General features: G+C 35.4%; 1 long non-coding RNA gene across 2 annotated transcripts in view; it reads right to left on the bottom strand.

Moving 5' to 3' along the window:
- Positions 1-14,869, bottom strand: part of LOC115288998 — a 145,096-nt gene that overhangs the window by 104,333 nt on the left and 25,894 nt on the right. For both annotated transcript variants that reach the window (XR_003907318.1, XR_003907319.1), the window contains exon 2: positions 13,086-13,205. This is a non-coding gene — a long non-coding RNA (uncharacterized LOC115288998). The remainder of the gene's footprint in view (positions 1-13,085; positions 13,206-14,869) is intronic.

The raw sequence follows: 14,869 nt of genomic DNA, 5'->3' as shown, positions 1-14,869 counted from the left end.
TTCAGATCCTCCCCATCATTTTCCCCCTAAGAATACTAATATAATTCCCACTAAAATATAAAATCAGCAAGAAAAATAATGTAATCATCTCCAGAAGAAACACCTACCAACCTCTTTGTTCAGACTGTCTTCTTTGACAAGAAATGCAAATGGCGCTAGAAATTTTATTTTAAAGGTGGGTTATATTAAAAAAAGAAATCATGTTCCTCTTTTAGGACCACATTTCTCAATAAATATTAGTTACATTAAAAAATAAAACCCACAAAATATTTTTCAAAATTAAGTGTCAGGTAAAAGAGGAAGTAAAAACAACTATACTCTTTACTGTATAGATATGTATTTTCACTAATAGGAGAAAATGATAGGAAAAGCTAGGATAGTAAACCAGATAAGTATTTCTTTCCCTTTCATTTCCTACCATACAAGATGCATTCTGGAAATTTGAACAATATTTATTTTTGGCTTTTTTACTTTTAGAAATTTATTTTTATTTTTAATTTCAAGTTTTAATTTAAATTCCAGTTAGTTAACATGTAGTGTAGTATTAGTTTCAGGAGTAGAATTTAGTGATTCCTCACTTACATATAACACCCAGTGGTCATCACAAGTGTCCTCCTTAATACCCATCCCCCGGTTAACACATCCACCTGCCCATCTCCCCTCCAGCAACCCTCAGCTTGTTCTCTGTAGTTAAGACTCTGTTTTCTGGTTTGCCTCTCTTTTTTTCTCCCCTTTGTTCCAACTGTTTTGTTTCTTAAATTCCAAACATGAGGGAAATCATATGGCATTTGTCTTTCTTTGACTGACTTATTTTGCTTAGCATAATAAACTCGAGCTCCACCATATTTTTGCAAATGGCAAGATTTCATTCTTCTTGATGGCTGAATAATATTCCATTTTAATATACCACAACTTCTTTATCCATTCATCAGCTGATGGACATTTTAGCTCTTTCCATCCTTGTCTATTGTTATATGCTGCTATAAACACTGGGTACATGTGTCCCTTCGAATCAGTATTTTTGTATCTTTTGGGTAAACACCTAGTAGTGCAGTTGCTGAATTGTTGGGTAGTACTATTTTTAACTTTCTGAGGAAACTCCATACTGCTTTGAATAATATTCTTAATATCTACTTTTTTTCAATATTTGAGAACTTACATGTGTAGACTTATTTAACATAATTTCATTTCACTGCATAGACACTTGATGCTGTTATTTGGTAGCTAAACTGACTTTGAAACATTGGAAATTGTTCAATGACCATAAGAGGATTTCAGTTTGAGAAATGTTGAACTAGGTGGGTTACTTTTAAATATATTATTTTAAAGAGGATAAAGAGAATATGGATGTATTTTATTTTAAATATCCAGGTAATTTTCAATATTTTTATGGAAAACATTAATACACATTTTGAAATTTAGTAGTAGTATAATAAAAATTTACTAGTAGCTACTTCATGCTATTTCTTAAATAATATACAGTAAATATAGCAGAACATCTTTGTGTTGCGTTCAATTGTGATATTAAAATCAAATTTACAACAAAGGAAAATGTAATTGGTATTTTAAGAGTGTCTGTTAGAAAAAAAGTAACTAGTTTGCTTTTTTTTTCCACAGTATTAATCTTGATAATGCCTCAAGTAATATTTTCAGTGTATTCCTTATAGATTTTCTATTAGTACAAAACTCCGAACTTAAAAGCATTTCTAGCTCTGTGGACATGCTCTCAAGAAAAATTGGTAAAATTTGCTAAAAGTAAAATTGTAACCATTGAAGTCCCTGTAAGTGCTCCTAAGGGCATACAGCAAATGAAGACACATTTGTTCAAGAAAATCTACTAAAATTTGGAAAGAACAGTAATAGTCTATGACTTTTGAAACAAGACTCACTCCATCTCTCCCTTCTCAGGTCAGTGAGATGGAAACTCCAATTCTAGACTGGTACAGCCAGCATTCAAGGCTCCCTCACCACTACAGCTTCTGGGGTATATTCCCAGTGTTTGGACATCACAATTTCTCCCGCTGTCCCCAGCTACTTGTTAGTGAGGCTGAGTTCTGGGAATGAGGATTAGCAAGATTAAAAAAATGCCTTTGTCCTCTCAGCCCCCACTGGTAAGATGACTGTTCCACCTTTGGCATGATAGCACTGAAGATATAAGGGCCTTCTTCCCTCTGGCCTTAACTTGCGGAGCAGGGATTCCAAGCCAGGGGTGGGAAGCTCAGGAGACCGGGGCTGCTGCCCTCCCACTCCAATGAAATATTCAGTTCCTAATTGGGGTTGTCATTCAAGGAGAAGAAAACCATTGTCTCATTCCTAGCACCAGAGACATGGCTCAAAGATTTTACTCTATTAAGAAGCAGGCCATAGTACAGAGAATGCCTAATCTCTTTTCAAAAAAAGTGACTTAATTTGCAACAGAGTTTGGAGAAGCTTAAGTCTAAGGGCACTCAAAAAACAGTGAGGACTGTTATAAAAGACAATGGGGATGAGACAGATTTATTGAAAATATAGGCTAAATTGTAAGCAGGTTCACTTGCAAGAGAGAAATGAGGAAAAGAGACAGGAGGGAGCCTTTCTGGGTGAAGACAAATAAACACTAACCACAGGTACTGTCATCTCTTCAAAGGAGTCTGCATTTGCTATTATATCAGTCTGTGAGCAAATTAGGTTTCAGAGCATTGTTGTAAACAATAGACAACCAGCTAGTAATTAGTGGTGTGGATAGGGACAGAGAGCTGCACTGAAGGCAATGCTATCCCAAGGTGTCTGTGGACATATCCAGGGTGTGTTCTCTGAGAAACAATATCAAAGGCTTCATACTGAAGGGAGAAATAGACTTCTCTAAATTAATCCAACGAGTCAGCTGAAATCTTCATGGAAATTCTTTATGGAAATCATCTGGTTTTAAAATTCATATGGATGCATACTGGTGGCTCAGTAGGTGAAGTGTCCAACTCTTGATTTCTGCTCAAGTCACGATCTCACAGTGGGTGAGATGGAGCTCCGCACGGGGATTCTCTCTCTTCCTCTCTCTCGCCTCTCCTCAACTCATGCTCTCTCTCTTTCAAAATAAATATTTTTTTGTAAACAGGTGCAGCTGCTCTGGAGAACAGTGTGGAGGTTCCTCAAAAAACTATCAATAGAACTCCCCTATGACCTAGCAATAGCACTGCTAGGGATTTACCCAAGGGATACAGAAGTGCTGATGCATAGGAGCACATGTACCCCAATGTTCATAGCAGCAATGTCAACAACAGCCAAAACATGGGAAGAGCCTAAATGTCCATCACCTGATGAGTGGATCAAGAAGAGGTGGTATATATATATACAATGGAGTATTACATGGCAATGAGAAAGATGAAATCTGGCCATTTGTAGAAAGTGACTGTACCTCAAGGGTGTCATGCTAAGCGAAATAAGTCAGGCATAGAAGGACAGATACCATATGTTTGCACTCATAGGTCTAACAGGAGAACAGGAGAAACCTAATGGAGGACCAGGGGGAGGGGTAGGGGGAAAGAGAGTTGGGGAGAGAGCGGGACGCAAAACTTGAGAGACTATTGAATACCAAAAATGAACTGAGGGTTGAAGGGGGAGGGGGGAAAGAGGTGGTGGTGATGGAGGAGGGCACTTGTGGGGAAGAGCACTGGGTGTTGTATGGAAACCAATTTGACAATAAACTACTTTAAAAAACAAAATAAATATTTTTTTTAAAATGACAAAAATAAAATGGAAAAAGGATCCAAATAGACATCTCTTAAGGAATACATTGAGCATGCTGATAAATGCTTCACATCATTAGTCATCAGAGAAGTGCAGATCAAATTCGCAATAAGATACCGCCACTTCACACTCAACAGGCAGACTAAAATAAAAAAGTTAAGACTTTTTGTTTTAAAGTAACAAATGTTGGTGGAAAAAGGACATTTAAGCACTGATGATTGGACTATAGAATAGTGCAGCCATTTGAAAAACAGTCTGGAAGTTCCTCAAATGGTTAAACATAAAATTATCATACAAACTAACAATTCCACTCTTTTATATATACCCAAGAGAAATAAAAGCTTATGTCCACCCAAAAACTTGCATATAATTTTTATAGCAGCATTATTCTTAATAGTGAAAAGCTATAAATAATCCAAATGTCCACTTGTCAATAGATACCAAAAAAAAAATCAAAGCAATGAAATATTATTTGGCTACGAACAAGCAATGGATCTCTGTTACATAAACAATGGATCACTGTTACATGGTATAACATGGGTGAACTTTGACAACATTATACCCAGAGAAAGAAGCCAGTCATGGAAGTCCACGTATCATGTGATTCCATTTTTATGAAGTGCCAGAAGAAGCAAATTTGTAGAGACAGAAAGTAGGTTAATAGTTGCTTACAGCCAGGTGGTAGAATAAAATAGGTGGGGAAGGGGGTTATAACTAAATGATACGAATTTTATTTTTTAGGTGACAAAGGTGTTCTAAAATTAACATATCTAAAATTAGTGATATTTGTGTATATCTGTGAATATACTAATAATAACTAAATTATAAAATTTAAATGAATAAATTATATGGCATGTGAATTATATCTCAAAAAGCTATTACAATAGCTAAACTCTAGATAACTGGAAATCTGGTTCAATATAGGATATAACCTACATTACTGGAATGTAAATGGAAATATTCCTGGTGGCACACATACATAGAAAACATTATTTTAAAATTAATCAGGCATAGGGGTGTCTGGCCGGCTTAGTCAGTTAAGCGTCTGACTTTGGCTCAGGACATGATCCCACAGTTGCTGGGTTTGAGCCCCGCATTGGGCTGTGTGCTGACAGCTCAGAGCCTGGAGCCTGCTTCAGATTCTGTGTTTCCCTCTCTCTGCCACTGCCCCTCTTGTGCTCTGTCTCTGTCTCTCAAGAAATAAATAAACACTTAAAATAATTTAAAATTAAGGAGACACAAATGAGTGGAGAATCTACTATTTTTTAAAGAGTTTATTTTTGAGAGAGAGAGGGCATAAACAAGGGAGCGGCAGACAGAGAGAGGAAGAGAATCCCAAGCAGGCTCTATCCTGTCAGTGTAGAGCTGGACACAGAGCTCAGCCCCTCCAATGGTGAGATCATGGCCTGAGTGGAAATCATGACTCAGACACAAATGACTGAGCTAGCCCAGCACCCCAAGAATATACTACTAATATACATTTTTATATTTCACTTATAAAATCAATCAGTTACACTCATTTTGAGAAATAACATCGGTATTTGAGAATGCTTCTTGGGGTCAAATCTACTTGACTAAATATAAAGCATTTTGCCTATAGCATATTCTCAATGAATTCTGGCTCTGAATTCACATACAATAAAGAAAGAGAGATGATAATTTTATCACTAGTATTGGAAGCTAGGTTAACAAATACATTTAACTTTTCGTTTCAACTTACATATTAGTTCCAACGGAAATCTATGTAGCATTTTGATATTCTTAAAAGCAAGGTTTTTTTTTTTTAGTATAAGGCTTTAATAATAATGACAGAATTATTATTGAGTGATTAGTGGTTACTGTTAAGAGATAAAACGCCGCATATTACAATTCAGCACAGACATGGGTTCCACCTGGGCAAGGCCAAACTGGAAGTGTTCAGGAGCTGGCTGCAGAGCTTCTATAGAGAGGATTCAGAAGAAGGCAAAGCAAATCATTTGATTGACTGTATCTTAAGTGGTTGCCCTGTTGGAGGAAGGCTAGTTGGCTGTGGTTGGTTAAGTTTCATTTTCTGATTCCAGTACATTGGCTGTGGTTTACATCTGGGTTTACTTAATGTAGGCTACCAAGGCATTGGAACCACCCCAGTCTAATGGCCTCCTTGTTGAATTACTTTGACATTACCAAGCACTGTGTGTGGTTTTTCTGGTTTTTACTATGACAGTTGCAGATTTTATGGTTTAACTTCAGGGAGCTTCCAGTTATACAGTTTGCCATGGAGGAGATACCAACTTTAGTTTATGAAGGCCTAATGCCATAAAGGAGTTAATTTAGCAAAGACGTCATGAATAAAATGTGTAGTCTCAAATGACACCATGGGGTTGTATTACTGCTGATATACAAATTCATACCTTCAACTGCCTTACATTCTCCACTCTGGATTCTACTTCTACCTTTAAATACCGATGCTAATTTGAAGTACATAATCTTTTTAGCCCCTCAGCATGTTCCCTTCTATACCTAAGACTTATGAACTGAGTCATAAGTCTTTTGTGGTAATTTAAACTACTCACTCACAGACAACTTGTGATAATACAGTTCTTGTCTTAAACTGTGGGTAATTATTCTTACCCTCTTCTCCTCACCCCTAACTGGTTTGTCCATGATCTAGATTAAGAATGAATAAACAAAGCTTGCCCTTAAGGAAATAAAGATAAAGAAGGGATTCATTGCTCACAATTTATATAGGCTAGAAAGAAGCATTTTTTGAACCACATCCTATGATTTAACATTTCTTCTTAGAATGGGGCAAATGAGAAATTATGGCAGCTGGAATATGTTTACAGTTTATATTTTTTCTTTATATAGATTTTTCTTAATGTTAACTAATATTTATTGAGCATTTATGTGCTCTCCACTATTCTAAGTGCTTTACATGTATTAACATATATTAATCTGAACTAAGACTACAAAATAGATACTCCTGTCTTAATTTTATATTGAGAAGTTAAGCAACTGACCTAAGGCCACCCAGCTGGTGAATATCAAAACTAGCTGGCTGACTGAATACAGAGTCTTTAAGTGGTAGTCATTTCCAAACATGAATATAGCATCATTTGCTATTCTAGAAGGCAAGAGAACATCCAGGGCAAAATTATGTTTCCTATTTGAAGCTCAGGAATTATATTTGAAGGAAAGCATCCAGCATGGAAAGAAAATAGTCTATTTGTAGTAGAATGAAAAATGTTGCACAAATCAATGTTAGGTTGTTTCAATGAAAGACAACTCAAGAACTAAAACGGATCACAATCATGTATCCTAAATACCATGTGTACTATATATATGGAAATTAACAAATATTACTACTTTTAACTTTACTGCCTGTGATCTAAGCATAAAATCTAAGCTGTCCTGAAATGATAGCTATGTACCTTCTCATTAGAAATAAGCTATTTGAAAAATGATTTGGGGGGCATGGTTCTTTTATAGAATTGTATAGAACTGGTCAAGTCACAGAAAGTAGAGAAAATTAAAAAGCAAAAATTAAAGTACTTGAGGGATTTAATTATTTTCTATATTCCTATGAACAGAAAAGGATTTAAAGGTTTTTCTAAGTTTGATATGGTAGCAGGTAATAGTTATATGAAGTATATACATTTGTGTTATGGTTCTTTTTCTTTTTAAAGATAAACCCTGCTTCTTTTCAAACAGAAATTTTGTTTTCACTTATGAGACTATTAATCAAGATATGAAGTAAACCAAAATTTAAAAATGATTATTTTAGGAGGGAGTATTATCTCTCATCTAGAAGGCTAATCTTAAGCAAGGGAAATGAGATTTGGGAGATGTATTTTGTTATAACATGCTTGAAAAAAATGTATTATTGGTTAGTTAAAATTCTGAACATGTCTCAGACTGGTTTGTCAGGACTAATAAATGCTTTTTGTAGAAAATGAATGTTCTTAGGTTTAAAGCCTCTCATCCAAAATTGTGTTAGGAAAGAAAACAATGTAAATACTATCAATGATAAATGTCTTGTAAAATCAAGTAGATGTTAATGATTTGGGAGACTCCTTAATATAACTGACTTTCTTATTTAAATGCAATTCTTTATTCTTATTTCTCATACATACATAATAGTAGATTGCTCTAAAATTATTGCTATTATTCATTAGAAATATGTGATTACATCCATTTCAGAATATTTGTATTATAAGAGCCTGAACAGAAGATATAAATGGAATACACTACACATAAAATCATAAACAGAGACTTTAAAATGTCATTTCTTTAGTAAGAGCTTACTGTGATAGGCAATAATTTGAGGTCACTTAAACTGAAGATGGTTTTTCTATTAACCAAAGGTGAAAATGCAGAAGGTATGGAGGCAAAATACAGGAGGTGTGGAGGCAAAAGGTTTTGAATATATTGATTTTGAAATGTCTACAAAACATAAAGATGGAAATGCTCATACGTAAATGAAAATATAGGTCTAGAACTCATAGGTATGGCTTGAGCAAGAGCTGGACTTCAGATTTTTCAAAGTATAGATATCAAAATGTAGACTGGTTGTATATTTCAGAACTGGCAATTTACAAAATGAGTCCTACATAAAACCTGAGAGAGCAAGAGCAGAGCATGGTGGGCTAAATGATTACCAATGGAAACTAAACGTTTAGGTGAGTATGTGAAGCTAGTAGGAGGAAAATGGAATGATAAAAAGGGGTGGGCATTCAACTGAGGAAAAGGGAAACATTAGGAGACCAAAGGCTTCATTAAATGGAAGAATAGCTACATGGATATACAGAAGGGAGAGTCAGGAGTGGATCCCAAGGTCAAGTGGTGCCATGCCATCCCAAGTATACTGATAAAATTCAGCCAAGGATCTTGGAGTTCAAGATGTTGGAAATACTATCTGATTGGGAAATATATGAAAATTGGGGCACCTGGGTGGCTCAGTCGGCTAAGCCTCCCACTTTGGCTCGGGTCAGATCTCACATTCGTGGGTTCGAGCCCCGCGTCAGGCTCTGGGCTGACAGCTAGCTCAGAGCCTGGAGCCTGCTTCCAGTTCTGTGTCTCCTTCTCTCTCTGCCCCTCCCCCTCTCATGCTCTGTCTCTCTCTGTATCAAAAATAAATAAAACATTTAAAAAATTGAAAATAAAGAGGCAGATTTTAGGGAGAACAGGAACACTTTGAATTAAAAATCACAGTCTGGGTGAATTAGAGTCAATGTGTGGAAATGAGGAGATTTCTTATTAGCAAAATCTGCAGTCACAGCTCTAGTCTTTCCTCGCCATTCAATTAACTAATGAATTAGCTAGTATTATTTTTCTGCTCAGTCATATAAATGCCGAGATTTGGAATGCTCAGTTCAATGGTAGTGAAAACACTTTTGAATAGCTTTCTCTAAAATTCCTTTATAATCTAAGGCTGTAATAGCAAGAGTGGGATTTGCTATGCAAAACTGCTGGATTAAATAGTGAAATGATGTCTGAAAGAAAAGTCCCTATTGCCCAGAAGATCTACCTTCAGTATTACTTCCTAATTCTACTGAGTGGACATATCTTCATTAAAATAAAAGTTCCATACATTTGCTGTGCCTCTTAAGTTTACTGCTAAAGTATTCCATGTCTTATAAAAATATTTGAAAAAATAAAGAAATTTTGAAAATATCTTATTAACACCAGCTGCAGCAAACAGACTCAGAGTGAAAAGGCCTGAATCTTCATTTCAAAAGCATGCCGAACAGAAAGAAAAGTAGAACCAAATAAAGGAAATATACTACTTAAATAGCATACATTATTTGAGCTATTACATATTTCTTACCATCAGTTAAACATAAAAAATTTAGCCAGGTTAGAAGTCACCAGAAGTAAGAGCCAGTTTAGTTTCAACAAGGAGGTATACCACCTTATATTGTTCTGAGAACTACTTACAATTCACCTGTCCAGTTCATCAGACAGATGTTGACAAAACCTTCACTTCACAGATATGTTGGGAAGCGCTGCAATTCTTAAACATTTAGATGTGTGAATAAGGTTGATAGGTGAGAAAAATAGGAAAAAGAGATGTTCTAATGTGTTTTGCAACTGCTCAATAATAAGGGAGATTTGAGTCACTCAAAAGACGAAATGGATTACCATTTTCTTTAATTTATTCCATCTACCAACATTTGCTTCAATTGCCCAAGTATTGAGGCTGTCAGTCAAAGTCAACTATCACCAACATTATGTCATTTTGTTACTTTGTATCAGTGAGAAAAATTCTTCATCTTAAGTATCTTAGTATAACATCTGCTTTAGTAAATACCCAAAATACCATTTTGAGGAAAATACAGATTTATATATTTACATATATATTTATATGTTTATATAATATATATATATTTCCCTATTTAAGTGAACTTTTAATGGAACAAGAAATTCCAGTGCCATCTCAAGTCTGGTCCCTTAAACTCTGTTGTACTGAAATAAAGCCTGAACAAGATGATATAAAAAAAATTGCTGGATAAAGGTATCATTTCTAGAGTTTCTAATAAACTAAATTCCTGAACTTAGGTTGAAAAGGTTGTCAATAAAATGTAAATTCCTACTTGTAAAGTAGGATCTAGAGTCCTGTTTAAAGATGTGTGGAGAGAACACTGTGTTTATTTCCTGTTTTATCAGATATTGGGTGCAAACAGGACAGGTATAAGTGGTTTGGGAAGTCTTTTCTAAGGCAAGAGCTGAAGACAAAACAAAAGAACAGCTGTACTTAAGATAACCTGTGAGGTCCTTCCAAGACTGCATTCCACTCTGAAGTGGCCCCCAGAACTGGAATATGTATATTAATATTATGCTGTCAGTAGTGTCAGCACAAGGACGGAGAAGGATGATGAGCATGTAGGATTTATATGAAAAGAGACAGCTATCCAGATCAGTTAAACTGTTTTGAGACAACCTGCTCTTTAACAGTTTTAGCCAGAATTCTTAGACAAGAACATTCTATTTGTCATACTGCGCTCAAGTCAAAATTCCAATGACTGAAATCTTGTCTCTACCTCATTATTTTCAAATCGCGATGTCAGTAAACATAAAACAGGGAAAATAAGCATTTCTATCATTAAAGCAAATGAAAGAATTTACTAACGAATTAGTAAAATGTATTATTTAATATTTTAGAACATATATTAGCTTATGGCTGTATGGAGAATCTCTGCCTGTTCTTTTTTCCAAAATATTTTTTCTTGGTATGGTTTCTTAGTTAGGTCTAGCTATTTTTTTTATTTTTCTTTCCATATATTCAATGTCAAAAATGACCATGTTTGCAGTGAATCACTACTTTCAAGGCAGACTGCGCATTTATCCTCATGAAGAGGAAACAAAGAGTGGATAGTATTCCTTCAGGCTTGATACTTTCTGAGTGTCCTTTCTCGCTCAAGTGAGCTAAATTGGCAGTTGGGAAAAGATCTATTTGAAACATTTTGTGAAATAAAAGCATTTCTGAGAGATTTATTTATTTAAAAATATTTAGTGCTCAAGAGAGTCATCTTTTAGATTTGTTTACTGAGCACTTAGGTCGCATGTTTTTGTATAACCACTATAAAATTACTTACTGAAGAAACCTCTGTTTATGATCTAACAAAAGAAGTAATTAACCTTGATAAAGTACTTATTGTACAGCAGGCACTGATCTGGGCACGTAAAAACATTAATTTATTTAATCCCTGTAACCAACCTGAGGTTCAAGTGTTATGATTAGTCACATTTTAAAGATAAGGACGAAGAGATACAGATATACGGAGTGACCTGCCCAAAGCCACCCATTATGTAAGCAGTTAGCTAACCTACGAGGCTACTGCAGGAATTTGAAAGAGCTGATATACAACACAAATATTTCCCTTTCTGCACTAAAGAAAACGTGAGAAACATATTGGAATCAAATAAATGTATCTTTTTAAAAAGCCAACTCATTACTTACAATGCTTATGTTGAACAACATGACATTAAATCTGTTAGACAAGTAGGCGTGTTAGTACTTTAACACTAAATTGGACACACAGCCAATCACTCTCCTTGGCAGGGTTTAAAAATCAATGGTTTCCACAGGGACCTGCCTGTATAATACACACCAGGAAAGCACAGAATGGAGTGCGTGTCCTCTACAGGCAGGCGGATCGCAAGACGGAAGAAAGGGACCAGGAGGAGGAGGAGGGAGGGGGCAAAACATACAGTCTTCCCGTCTAGTTTCTTATTTCTGCAAAAATTACCACAAGTTTACTAACTTAAAATACCATGTACTTATCATACCACAGTTCTGGAGAAGAGGGGTCCTAAAATCAAGGTGTAGCCACAGCAGTTCCTTGTGGGGGAAGGCCCTTGCCTTTTCTAGCTTCTGTAAGCCACTGCCTTCCTTGGTTCATGGCTCCTTTCTTCCATCTTCAAAGTTTCATCCCTCTGACCTCCACATCTCTTATCCCCTTGTCTTCTCCTTCTTTGACCCTCTTGCTTCCCTTCTATAAGGACCCTTGTGAGTACACTGGATTCACCTAAATAATCTAGAATAGTCTCCCCATCTCCAGATCTTTAATCACACTTGAGAAGTGCCTCTTGACGTCTGAGACAACATATTCATGGGTTCCAGGGATTGTAAGAATGTGGACATTTTTAGAGGGCATTATGAGGGCATATCACCAAAGTTACCACTGGGAAAGAATGAATAAAAGAGCAAAGGCTAGAACTGTTACTCTCCTGAGACTCTTTTAAGAGGTGTCATAACATTAGAGGAAAGAGACTCCCTCTCTGATCACATTTTATAGAGTGTGATTCCTTTCCCAGTGGGCTTAGCCATAACACTCCTTCTTAATCAGAGCCGGTCTTCTCTCTCTCAGAACAGGAAATCATGAAGAGCTTGCAGTCTATTAGCCACTGTCCCATTACCAGCTACAGTTACTTTATGCATCTTTGGGGGACCACTAGCATGTAGTAGAGATTTGAGAGTTCCCCAAACATCTTTTACAGTGAATTGATTAAATTATGTCCCAGGGCTCTTTATAAACAAGACTGAAAAGTCAATTCTATATTCTTTCTCTCACTCAAGTTAGGTTCAAACGTATAGTCCATTATAGCTCAAGTGACGTTATATAATAAATTAAATAAAGAGACTTCAAAACATTACATAAAATTAGATATTTTCATAAGAATGGCAATAACAAAGATATGTGTAAATTCTTTCCATTATGAAGTTCTTGGTATATATTAAAATCCAAAAATTCTCTTAAAATTTAATGTTGAAAACATTAATATTTGATTCAAATTATGAAACCACATTATCTTCCTTTTAAAAATTAAACTTACTAATTAAAACCCAAAATAGATCCCAGATGATAATATAGTCTACTTACCTTCTTGATGTTTGGGGAGACTGAGTTCTTTCATCGTCTTCAGTCTGGGTTCTATCTGACTACAATGGAGGAGACTTACAGGCTCCTAGGTCACTCTTCATGTTACTCCACAGTTGAAAACTGTAAATAGAATGGATACATATATTGTTTAAGCATACAATAAGTATTAGCCATGGTTATATTAAAATATGATAGTGACATAAAAATATTTTTAAACAATACTAAAGTGAGTTCTTCAGCATAAATACTAGAAGAAAGAGATAGGAATGGTAAATATGCAGGTATAAAAATATGGTTTAATTTCCATATATTTAAATTTTTTCAGACTTCCTTGTTATTGATTAATTCCATACCATTGTGGTCAGAGAATATACTGTAACATTTCAATCCTTTAAAATTTCTAGAAACTTGTTTTGTGACCTAAGATTTGATCGATCCTGGAGAATGTTCCGTATGAACCTTAGAATGTATATTATGATCATGTTGACCGGATTGATCTATAGGGTTCTGTTATGTTCAGTTGGTTATAGTGCTCTTCAAGTCTTCTGTTTATTTGCTGATTTTTCTGTCCAGCTGGTTTATCCATATTGAAAGTATGATATTAAAGTTTCCAAATATCATTGTTGGATTGTGCATTTATCCTTTCAATTCTGTTAGTTTTTGCTTCATGTATTTTTGGTTCCTGTTCGGTACATATACACTCATGATAGTTAAACCTTCATGATAGACTGATCCTTTTAACATTATATAATGTCCTATTTGTCTCTAGTAACAACAGTAACAATTTGCTGAATGCTTACTATGTTCCAGCATAGGTCTAAGTGAGTATTATTTGTAGTTCATTAGTTATTTCATTGTATTGAGAATACCAAATAAATTGTATTATTTCATTGGTTTCTTACTGAAAAATAATTTTCAGTGGTATTTTTCTTCATTGAGGTATGGAGGGTATTCAGTGTTTTGTTGTGCCAAATTATTTTTCATATACCTCATTCTAGATTATTTTGTTTATTTTTTATGGATTGTTAAAAATTGGAGGTCTATTCCAGACCCGTTTCTCATCAAGTAAAGATTTAAGCCTTGGTCACTATTAACTTGTATAAAGGCATTGTTCCCAAATCACCTTAAAATATATAAAAAACTATTACTATAATACACTGCAAAACCAGCATGTACTATTAAACAGATCTCAACTATATGCTAGTTTCAGCAAAGTTTTTTCTTTAAAAAATTTTTTTTGATGTTTATTTATTATTGAGACAGAAAGAAACAGAGCATGAATGGGGGAGGGGCAGAGAGAGAGGGGACATGGAATCTGAAGCAGGTTCCAGGCTCTGAGCTGTCAGCACAGAGCCCAATGCGGGGCTCAAACCCACTAAACGTGATCATGACCTGAGCCAAAGTTAGATACATAACCGACTGAGCCACCCAGGCGCCCCTCAGCCAAGTTTTTTCTGATAGATTTGATCACTGAAAAACTATAGGTTGCATAACCACAGCTACATTTTCCATTGTGTACTACCCTCAGTTATATTTCTATGTTCTTCTGAAACTACAAAACTTAAAAAAAAATCACCATTTCTTGTTTCCCCCTCTGCAAAATAAAAGCAACACAAGCCTATACATTATAACATGTTGGGGCCCAACCACCCAGCAGTGCTGTGTGGCCTTTGGGACCCTGCTTCCCCTACTTGAAAATGTGTGCGCTTGACTGCTTGACCTAAATGGATCAGAGACTGGAGTTAGTTTTCCTATTATTCATGCCACTTGGTAATTGCGGTTTC

This window comes from Suricata suricatta, chromosome 4, assembly GCF_006229205.1.
Source record: "Suricata suricatta isolate VVHF042 chromosome 4, meerkat_22Aug2017_6uvM2_HiC, whole genome shotgun sequence".
Lineage (NCBI taxonomy): Eukaryota > Metazoa > Chordata > Mammalia > Carnivora > Herpestidae > Suricata > Suricata suricatta.
Note: the sequence above shows the minus strand (reverse complement) of the source record. Positions and strands in the feature narration are given on the sequence as shown.